General features: G+C 53.0%; 1 protein-coding gene across 2 annotated transcripts in view; it reads left to right on the top strand.

The window, feature by feature from the left end:
- The first annotated feature begins 17 nt into the window (after window positions 1-17).
- ELF1 (E74 like ETS transcription factor 1) overlaps window positions 18-11,190 on the top strand; it is a 209,955-nt gene continuing 198,782 nt past the window's right edge. The window contains exon 1 of one of the 2 annotated variants that reach the window (XM_069758204.1): window positions 18-127. The gene's annotated coding sequence lies outside the window, so the exon portion shown is untranslated. The remainder of the gene's footprint in view (window positions 128-11,190) is intronic. The other variant, XM_069758208.1, reaches the window with a different exon arrangement.

Genomic DNA, 11,190 nt, shown 5'->3' with positions numbered 1-11,190 from the left:
GCCTCCCTCCCAGTTTAGTGGGCGGAGAGAAAGCAAACTTGGCCGCAGAGCAGTGCAAACAAGTCCTGAGACAGTGTCACCAGCAGCCCGGGCACGGCAGGAGCGGCCGCCCGGGACCGGTGCTCAGGTGAGTGCGGCAGTGACCGGAGCTGGAGACTACTCGTTGTTTACTTAGTAGTTTTTTTTCCTCATTTTCACTTTCTATTTTTTTTTCTGGCTCTTAATCACGTGTTTGTGCGGAGAAAATTCATGTGACAGACGGTAACGCGCTGCACGGTGACACCAACCACTGGCGGCGCCTCTCACTTTCCCGCGGTGACGCCGGCGGCGGGTGAGAGGAGCTTGTGACGCCGCTACCGAGTGCGGGGCGCCGCTGTCACACAACGGTCACGTGTGTGTGTGTGTGTGTGTGTGTGTGTGTGTGTGTGTGTGTGTGTGTGTGTGTGGTGGTGGGGGGGGCTGTGTGTGGTGGTGGTGGTGGTGGCGGGGGGGGGCTGTGTGGTGGTGGCGGGGGGGGGCTGTGTGTGGTGGTGGCGGGGGGGGGCTGTGTGTGGTGGTGGTGGTGGGGGGGCTGTGTGTGTGGTGGTGGTGGTGGGGGGCTGTGTGTGGTGGTGGTGGGGGGGGCTGTGTGTGGTGGTGGCGGGGGGGGGCTGTGTGGTGGTGGCGGGGGGGCTGTGTGTGGTGGTGGTGGTGGGGGGGCTGTGTGTGTGGTGGTGGTGGTGGGGGGCTGTGTGTGGTGGTGGTGGGGGGGGGCTGTGTGTGGTGGTGGCGGGGGGGGGCTGTGTGGTGGTGGCGGGGGGGGCTGTGTGTGGTGGTGGTGGTGGGGGGGCTGTGTGTGGTGGTGGTGGTGGGGGGGGGGCTGTGTGTGGTGGTGGCGGGGGGGGCTGTGTGTGGTGGTGGTGGTGGGGGGGGCTGTGTGTGGTGGTGGTGGTGGGGGGGGGCTGTGTGTGGTGGTGGGGGGGGCTGTGTGTGGTGGTGGGTGGGGGGGGCTGTGTGTGGTGGTGGGGGGGGGGGCTGTGTGTGGTGGTGGCGGGGGGGGCTGTGTGTGGTGGTGGTGGTGGGGGGGGCTGTGTGTGGTGGTGGTGGGGGGGGCTGTGTGTGGTGGTGGTGGGGGGGGGCTGTGTGTGGTGGTGGTGGGGGGGGGGCTGTGTGTGGTGGTGGCGGGGGGGGCTGTGTGGTGGTGGCGGGGGGGGCTGTGTGTGGTGGTGGGGGGGGCTGTGTGTGGTGGTGGTGGTGGGGGGGGCTGTGTGTGGTGGTGGGGGGGGCTGTGTGTGGTGGTGGGGGGGGCTGTGTGTGGTGGTGGTGGTGGGGGGGGCTGTGTGTGGTGGTGGTGGTGGTGGGGGGGCTGTGTGTGGTGGTGGTGGTGGTGGGGGGGGGGCTGTGTGTGGTGGTGGGGGGGGGCTGTGTGTGGTGGTGGTGGTGGGGGGGGGGCTGTGTGTGGTGGTGGTGGTGGGGGGGGGCTGTGTGTGGTGGTGGTGGTGGGGGGGGCTGTGTGTGGTGGTGGTGGTGGGGGGGGCTGTGTGTGGTGGTGGTGGTGGGGGGGGCTGTGTGTGGTGGTGGTGGTGGGGGGGGCTGTGTGTGGTGGTGGTGGTGGGGGGGGCTGTGTGTGGTGGTGGTGGTGGGGGGGGCTGTGTGTGGTGGTGGTGGTGGGGGGGGCTGTGTGTGGTGGTGGTGGTGGGGGGGGCTGTGTGTGGTGGTGGTGGTGGGGGGGGCTGTGTGTGGTGGTGGGGGGGGCTGTGTGTGGTGGTGGGGGGGGCTGTGTGTGGTGGTGGTGGTGGGGGGGGCTGTGTGTGGTGGTGGTGGTGGTGGGGGGGCTGTGTGTGGTGGTGGTGGTGGTGGGGGGGGGGCTGTGTGTGGTGGTGGGGGGGGGCTGTGTGTGGTGGTGGTGGTGGGGGGGGGGCTGTGTGTGGTGGTGGTGGTGGGGGGGGGCTGTGTGTGGTGGTGGTGGTGGGGGGGGCTGTGTGTGGTGGTGGTGGTGGGGGGGGCTGTGTGTGGTGGTGGTGGTGGGGGGGGCTGTGTGTGGTGGTGGTGGTGGGGGGGGCTGTGTGTGGTGGTGGTGGTGGGGGGGGCTGTGTGTGGTGGTGGTGGTGGGGGGGGCTGTGTGTGGTGGTGGGTGGGGGGGGCTGTGTGTGGTGGTGGGGGGGGGGGCTGTGTGTGGTGGTGGCGGGGGGGGCTGTGTGTGGTGGTGGTGGTGGGGGGGGCTGTGTGTGGTGGTGGTGGGGGGGGCTGTGTGTGGTGGTGGTGGGGGGGGGCTGTGTGTGGTGGTGGCGGGGGGGGCTGTGTGTGGTGGTGGTGGGGGGGGGGCTGTGTGTGGTGGTGGCGGGGGGGGCTGTGTGTGGTGGTGGGGGGGGCTGTGTGTGGTGGTGGTGGTGGGGGGGGCTGTGTGTGGTGGTGGGGGGGGCTGTGTGTGGTGGTGGGGGGGGCTGTGTGTGGTGGTGGTGGTGGGGGGGGCTGTGTGTGGTGGTGGTGGTGGTGGGGGGGCTGTGTGTGGTGGTGGTGGTGGTGGGGGGGGGGCTGTGTGTGGTGGTGGGGGGGGGCTGTGTGTGGTGGTGGTGGTGGGGGGGGGGCTGTGTGTGGTGGTGGTGGTGGGGGGGGGCTGTGTGTGGTGGTGGTGGTGGGGGGGGCTGTGTGTGGTGGTGGTGGTGGGGGGGGCTGTGTGTGGTGGTGGTGGTGGGGGGGGCTGTGTGTGGTGGTGGTGGTGGGGGGGGCTGTGTGTGGTGGTGGTGGTGGGGGGGGCTGTGTGTGGTGGTGGTGGTGGGGGGGGCTGTGTGTGGTGGTGGGGGGGGGGCTGTGTGTGGTGGTGGGGGGGGGGCTGTGTGGTGGTGGTGTGCAGCTGTGTGTGGGGGACCTGTGTGTGGTGGTAGTGTGGGCTGTTTGTGGGGGACCTGTGTGTATGTGGTGGGGTGGAGGGGGCTGTGTGTGGGGGACCTGTGTGGTGGGGGGGCTGTGTGTGGGGTACCTGTATGTGGTGGTGGTGGTGGGCGGCTTGTGTGGTGGTGTGCAGCTGTGTGTGGAGGACCTGTGTGTGGTGGTAGTGGGGGCTGTTTGTGGGGGACCTGTGTGTATGTGGTGGGGGACCTGTGTGGTGGGGGGGCTGTGTGTGGGGTACCTGTATGTGGTGGTGGTGGTGGGCGGCTTGTGTGGTGGTGTGCAGCTGTGTGTGGAGGACCTGTGTGTGGTGGTAGTGGGGGCTGTTTGTGGGGGACCTGTGTGTATGTGGTGGGGGACCTGTGTGGTGGGGGGGCTGTGTGTGGGGTACCTGTATGTGGTGGTGGTGGGCGGCTTGTGTGGGGGACCTGTGTGTGATGGGCTGTTTGTGGGGGACCTGTGTGTATGTGGTGGGGGGGGGGGGGGCGGTGTGTGGGGGACCTGTGGTGGTGGCTGTTTGTGTGGTGGTGGGGCTGTGTCTGTGTGTGTGATGGACTGTGTGTGGGGGACCTGTGTGTGTGGTGGTGGTGGACTGTGTGTGTTGGTGGGGGGGCTGTGTGTGGGGGACCTGTTTGTGTGTGTCTTGGTAATGGCTCCAGGATGTCACATACATTTTCGTATATATGAGCAGCAAAGTGGTTTTACAGTAGAAATAGGGATTTTTTTCCAGCGTTTTTTTGAGCGATTTTTCAGGCATCTATTGGAGCGAAGCAGGGTAGTGAAGTCATTAAACCAAACCTCCGACTCACCAAATTTCCCAGACTCCACAGCAGCGGTCACTACGGAGCATGGACGTATAGTCCAGCACAGATTCATCTCCACTAAAAGCCGAGATCCTTACATCAGGAATAGAACAGACATTTATAGGACATTTCTGAACTTTCCCCAATTCTTATTATTTACAGCACATCCTGCATTGTCCTACTGTACACAATTTATTATGTATTTTCATTATGTGTCCTATATACCGACTCCACCAATATGGACGCTGACTCAGACGCCACAGCTATTGAGCGGACTCCTCAAAAAAACCTTGTGTGCACAATCCCTAAGGAAGTTCCATCCTCATCATTTGGGAAAGCTCCTTGGATTGGTGCTGTACTCTCCAGTGAAGCCCTGGGGTCACTTTGCTCAGTTGATGTAGCGCCCAGACCAGTCCTGTCCTATGACAGGGTTAATACAAAGGTCCTGCTTTAAATAAAGAATGTAGTGATAGGGGTAAATGAATAATTTTTCAGTATTTGCAGGGGTCAGTGGTTGCCAGATATCACATAGCAGCGAGCCCTTCTCCTCCGCCTGTGTTCTCTGATGTTTCACATGACATGCTTGCTTGGGTTCTTTCCTCCCAGTCTGGGATTTCCCTGGAAAATCACTGCAGCGTTGTAGACGGTTGCTGGGAATAGCGGTCATGTGATGGTGGGAGAGGTCCCTATGTGGGCTGTGTTCAGATTGTAAATAGACATGGCAGCCTGAGATTGGCTGCTGTAACTGTGATCCGCCAGATATAAGCTACCACCGCCCTCAGCTGCCTGGAAGAGATGTCATTCAGGGGAATTCGCTCACAGCCCTCTGCAAGTTCCTATTACTCGCCATGTACTGCGAGCATCATCATGCAAACAGATGAACTTCACACTGGCCAAAAAGTTGTATCTTCTTTTTTTTATTATTATTATTTTAGGCTGGGATCACACTAGCCTATATTCTCTCATGTGAGAGAATTGGATTGATTATGCTAATGATGCTCTGATCAATCTCAGTGCTGAGGAGTCGGAGTCGTGGAGTCGGAGATTTTGCTTTCCAACTCCACAGCCCTGTGAGCAAGTGTTCTTTGTTTTAGCGTTGCTGCTCCCTGTGTGCAGAACTTTACGTGTCCCCAACTACCCCTGTAATTGCTTGTACATTTGGTTAATAGAGCATGTTATGGGAGCAGGGGTCCTTTAGGGTATGTTCACACGTTCAGGATTTCCATCCTTTTTTTTTCCTGACTGTTTTTTAAAAAACTGCAGCTCTTGGCAGAAAACGCAGGTTTTTTTTTTGGTCCTTTTTTGGTCCGTTTTTGATGCGTTTTTTGATGCGTTTTTTTGATGCAGTTTTCTAGCCAGAGTCTGTGTGTTTTCTAGGAATTTTTTTAGGGTTAAAATGGCTGAAAATACCCTACCCCTACCCCTACCCCTAACCCTAACCCTACCCCTAACCCTACCCCTAACCCTACCCCTAACCCTACCCCTAACCCTACCCCTAACCCTACCCCTAACCCTACCCCTAACCCTACCCCTAACCCTACCCCTAACCCTACCCCTAACCCTACCCCTAACCCTACCCCTACCCCTATTCTAACCTTAGTGAAAAAAAAAAAAAAAAAAATTCTTTATTTTTTTTATTGTCCCTACCTATGGGGGTGACAAAGGGGGGGGGGGGGGGGTGTCATTTACTATTTTTTTATTTTGATCACTGAGATAGGTTATATCTCAGTGATCAAAATGCACTTTGGAACGAATCTGCCGGCCGGCAGATTCGGCGGGCGCACTGCGCATGCGCCCGCCATTTTGCAAGATGGCGGCGCCCAGGGAGAAGACGGCCGGACGGACACCGGGACGCCGGGTGAGTATAAGGGGGGGAGATTAGGGCACGGGGGGGGGCATCAGAGCACTGGGGGGGGGCATCGGAGCACTGGGGGGGGCATCGGAGCACGGGGGGGCGGGATCGGAACACGGGGGGGGGCAGCCACACTCCGCCCACGCACTTCCGCCCGCTCCCCGCACTTCCTGCTGCAGCGGTTCTGCACATCAAACCGCAGTAAAACCCGCAGATATATTTTTGATCTGCGGGTTTTACTGCGGTTTGGACCTCACAATGGAGGTCTATGGGTGCAGAACCGCTGCGGCTCCGGAAAAAGAATTGACATGCTCCTTCTTTTTTCCGGGAGCTATTCAGCGCGTCTTTTTTTTTACAATTTCCGGACCATGTGCACAGTGTGTCCTGTTTTCCATAGGGTACAGTGTACTGTACCCTGCATGGAAAACAGCTGCGGAACCGCAGCGGCAAAACCGCCGCGGTTCCGCGGTAAAAAACGCACTGTGTGAACATGGCCTTAGGCTACTTTCACACTTCCGTCGGTACGGGGCCGTCACAAAGCGTTGGCGCAACGTACCGACGGACAGTAGTGATTTTCTGCACAAGGTGGGCAGCGGACGCAGTGTTTCAACGCGTCCGCTGCCCATAGTAAACTCCCAGGGAGGAGGGGGTGGAGTTACGCCCGGGCATGCGCAGTTTAAAGTGCAGTACACGACATACGAAAAAACGTTCTCTTGAACATTTTTTCGCTACGACGGTCCGCCAAATACCGACGCATCCAGTGCACGACGGACGCGACGTGTGGCCATACTCGCGATCCGTCGGCAATACAAGTCTGGGAAAAAAACGCATCCTGCCGGCACATTTGCAGGATGCGTTTTTTTTCCCCCCCAAAACGACGCATTGTGACGGATCTAAAAAGACGGAAGTGTGAAAGTAGCTTTGTATGCGGCAGTGTAGCTACTATAAATCTACAATCCCTGCATAAGCTCACCAGGAAATGCTGGGAGTTGTAGTTTGACATCAGATGGACTGCTGTGGGTAGCTGACACCTTGAAATATTACCTAAATATTCAGCTGCACTAGTAGCAAACCCATAATATGACACTAGACCGTGGCCACGCAGGGTGTTGGGTACAGTAGTCTCCCCTTTTGGCCTATCATATCCTAACATACTGCAGAAGAATGGCTGTGTGAAGAGCTGCCAGCATTTTGCTGATGGGTCTTAGCCGATTCTTACTGTGTGTGAGGCCTCAGAATCAGCCTTTCTCTCTCATTCTGGCACAGATGACTCTTCCACATGGATCAATATGACATAATTTCCTGTTTCTCTTTTTTCCCATTGGACAGTGTAAGTCATGGTTTGTCAGTGAGTGTGACGCGGTGTTCAGAGACTGCCGGCACTATTAGATTATGAGTGTCCCACCTAAACTGTTCACTTTCCATTACTGCCAGTTTTAGTTACATTTGTGCATCTTTCTCTTGTGTTTTAGTTTACTTTTTCATGACCTCTACTTGCTGTCAGGCTGAAAACCTGTCCCGACCACATACATTTCACATTTGGCAGGAGCAGATGGGATTTTACCATGATGACAGATGAGGTCTAAGGGTATATGCGGATTAGCCTGTGGAATTTTCTGTGCTGATTATGCATCTCTTGGCAGAAAATGCAGGTCAAAATCTGCGTGTTTTTTTATGCTGATTTTGTGCGTTTTTCCTGCATTTTTACCCCTGCGTTTTTCTGTAATGGAATGGGTGCAGAAACCTCACAAAGAATTGACATGGTCCTTTTTTTAATCCACTGCGAATTCCGTGTGGAATTTTCCGCACCATTTGCACAGTTTTAATTTTCCCATTGATTTACATTGTATTGTAAATCACATGCGGTTCTGCAGCGTTTCTGCACAGAAAAAACACTGCGGTTCCGCAGGAAATCTGCAACGTGTGCACAAACCCTAATGCCCTCTCCACACGTCCTAGTGATTGCGGTAACCAGTACCTGTGAGATCCGTGGTCCATATACGTATGTGACATCCGTGTGCTGTCACAGTGACACGTATGGAATGAAATGCAGCATTAAAATTGAAGTGTTCTGTAGTAAAGATGTTCAAAGATAGAGATAAGATTTTGATGAGGAACATGATAGAAATGTCAATGTGATATATAATCAGTGCTTTGCATGCTTATTTTTCTGTACGTGTATGCTTATTTTTCTGTACTTGTATTTATTGAATAAATAAGTAAAATGGCATGGGGTTCCCCTTAATTTTATTAACCAGCTGAGGGTGAAGAAGAGAGCTTGGAACTGGTATTATTCTGGGAATGTCCATAAAGGTTCCCAGCCTATTAATATCTGCTCACAAGTGTCTGTGTAGCCTTTTACTGGTTATTAAAAAGGGAGGGGGTTCCCCCCATTTTTAATCTGCTAAACAGACAGATGCAGGCTGATCTTAATAGGTTAAGAAGGGGCAATGGACATTGGTCCCCTCCAAGGCTAACACCAGCCCTCAGCCATCCCAGAAATGGCGCATCCATTAGATGCGCCAATTCTGGCTCTTGGCCTCGGCTCTTCCTATTTGCACTGGGATAATGATTTTAGGTATTGATGTCAGCTGGCATCTTAAGCCCTGGTATCTTAAGCCCAGGGATCAGTAATGGAAAGGCGTCTATAAGACACCCCGTTACTAACCCTGTAGTGATAATAAACAAGCCATACAAAAAATAGTAATCCAAAGTGAGATCCATCCCACAATGGTTCCTGACTCTGCTACATCTGGTTGCTGTAGTGAGACTGTAATGTGACTGCTCAGTACGGCTGCTGGAACGCACTGATAATTGTGTGATTGCGGCTGCAGTGATGAGCGGTAATGTAATGACAGTTACTGCTGGTCACAGGCAGCGGTTCTCACTGTAAGCTCTGTGTGAGCCGGCCTGTGAACTGCAATCACCTTAGTGTTAGAAATTTCTGACATGCACCACCATTGAATACAATGGGTGTGCGAGTGTCCGTATTTGCGGTCCTTAAAAAAAAAAAAATATATATATATATTTGAAGTATGCTTAAGGTGGAGCTCCACTGTAATCCATGGAATAGGTGTGCCCCCACAAGGTGAAGCTTTACAGTAAGCAGAGTATTGGGAGACAACTGGAATTTGTTACTCACACTGCTACTGTCTGTGGTGTCCAGTCAGGTTGTGGCTTACCAGTAAAATCTAGGGAGTTTCCGGAATGAGCGGACCTCAGTTTATTGAGTTGATGGAATTAGTGGAGTATTTTACAGTAGATCTAGGTGTAATTCTGCCACCACACATCAGCCCCGACCGCTTCCTGGAAACAGCCGTTCTGCATTTAGTGGCACACTCAATGCTGAGAAGTACTTACCCCTCCATATGTTTGTTTGTGTGTATGTTGTCGTTGTCACATCATCTAGTTTTTACTATACTTTTTATCATTTATTTTTAAAGGGAACCTGCCAGCAGATTTTGCCTCTATAAGATGCGGCTACTGCCTTTCAGGGCTTATATACAGTATTCTATAATGCTGTAGATAAGCCCCCAGTCCGACCTGAAAGAGAAGAAACATAAGTTTTATTATACTCACCCGGGTGGCAGTCCGGTCCGATGGGTGTCGCAGGTCCGGGTCCGGCGCCTCCCATCTTGTTGCGACGCCGCACTCCTGCTTCTTCATTGCTCCCCGGAATCGGTGCTCCTGCGCAGGCGTACTTATCTGCCCTGTTGATTGCAGAGTAAGGCTGGTTTCACATTTGCGGTTGTGTCCGCAGCGTTTCTGACACATATATCCGCATGCGTCTTGATTTCCTATCTTTGAGGGTATGTGTCCACGTTCAGGACTACGTCCGGATTAGCTGCGGATTGAACGCTGCGTCCAGATGTTACAGCATAGTGGAGGAGATTTTATGAAATCCCGTCTCCACTATGCGTGCAGGAACGCCTTTGGCGGCCCTGCGTTTCCGGACATGCGGCGCGTCTTTTTAGAACACAGCATGTCCGTTTACCTTGCGGCGACGCTCTGTCGCCGCAAGGTAAGTCACAGGGACCTATGTATGGAGTGCGGAGATTACGGATGTGTGCAATGAACACATCCAGAATCACCGTGCGTTCAGAAGGGGGCGGCGGTGGAGGGTGGAGTGAGTTTTCCACTCCGGCAATCCGGAACGTGGAACCTTACCCTAACATCGTAGACACAGTTGCATGCGTTTGCCCGCGTTTGCTTACGCATGCGTTTTTTCGTGGTGTGAAAGACATAGGGCATTTAGATTGTGAGCCCCATCGGGGACAGTGATGATAATGTGCACAAACTGTAAAGCGCTGCGGAATATGTTAGCTCTATATAAAAATAAGATTATTTATTATCAGTGTTTGGTCAGTGTCGGTTCTTACCATTAGTGTTCCATCAGTGTTTTTCCCTTTTTGAAAATAAAAAACACTTCTACTGTTCATTACAGTATTAACCCCTTCACAACATCTGCCATACATGTACAGCACAAGTCATACGCTGGTGTATGGAGGGGCTCACACAGTGAGACCACACCATACCAGCAGGTGATGGTTGTGTCTATAGCCAGGACCCGCTGCTAAAAATCGGTGCTCTGCCTGTGATTGTTAACCTGTAAAATGCCGCTGTCAACTGACAGCATATAACACGCACCAGGCGAGTGCACTCCATTCTCTCCGCCCATAGACGCACCCGTGACCTGATTGCGCCTTGTCGATGGATTGTCATGACTGGGGGGAGGGTGGGGTGTTGCTGATGACCCCTGTGCCTGGCATTATAGAGCCCCTTTGAATCCCTGCCTGTGTCCGAGCTCCGAAGGAGACCATGATTATTGTTATATAGCAGCGATGCTGTGGCATTGCTGTATATAGCACAAGCGCATCTTCAAGTCCTCTAAAAGAGCTAACACTAATAGTAAAAATGTTATAAAAAAAAACAGAACACCGAACAGTTCAGTCTCCCCACATTTAAAAAAATGACCCGTGGTATTGTGCCGCATTCCGAAAAGTCCGATCTATTAAAATATAAAACCAGTTACCATGTCGGTAAACATCGTGAACTAAGAAATGAAATAACGCCAAAATAGTTTTTTTTTTTTTCTTGTTACAATTCTACAAAAAAGGCTGTGACAAGCAATCAAAAAGTCACATCTGTCCCAAAATTGTATTACTAAAAAGGTCTCACCATGCAAAAAAATAATCCATCGCACAGCTCCATCAGCTGAAAAATAAAAATGTTATGGGTGTAGGAAAATGGCGACACAATCCAAATCAATTTGTTTTGCAAACTTCTATTTTTTTTTTTTCCACCACTAAAATAATAAAAACTGTACAAGTTGGGTATCGCCGTAATCACACTGATGAGGAGAATCCTATTGCGAGGCCTTTTGTACTACAAAATGTACACTGTAAAACAATTCTCAAACACTTACGGCAATTGCGTTTTCTTTTTCAGAAGTTCAGCACGCTTGAAATTTTTTCCTAATTTGTCAGTACACTGATTTTCATGGACTCATACACTTGAATGGGTGGTTTTGATCTGTCTGGGATCACAATTGGACGTCTCCAGGCTTTTTTCTGGTAATAGGTATATGTTTTATCCATGAAAAGCACAGCACTCATAGGAAGAACAGAAAATGTATATCCTCATATCTTGTGGAGGCATAGAAATGTG

The sequence above is a fragment of the Ranitomeya imitator genome, chromosome 3 (genome assembly GCF_032444005.1).
Source record: "Ranitomeya imitator isolate aRanImi1 chromosome 3, aRanImi1.pri, whole genome shotgun sequence".
NCBI lineage: Eukaryota > Metazoa > Chordata > Amphibia > Anura > Dendrobatidae > Ranitomeya > Ranitomeya imitator.
This window is presented reverse-complemented; position numbering and strand designations above follow the sequence as displayed.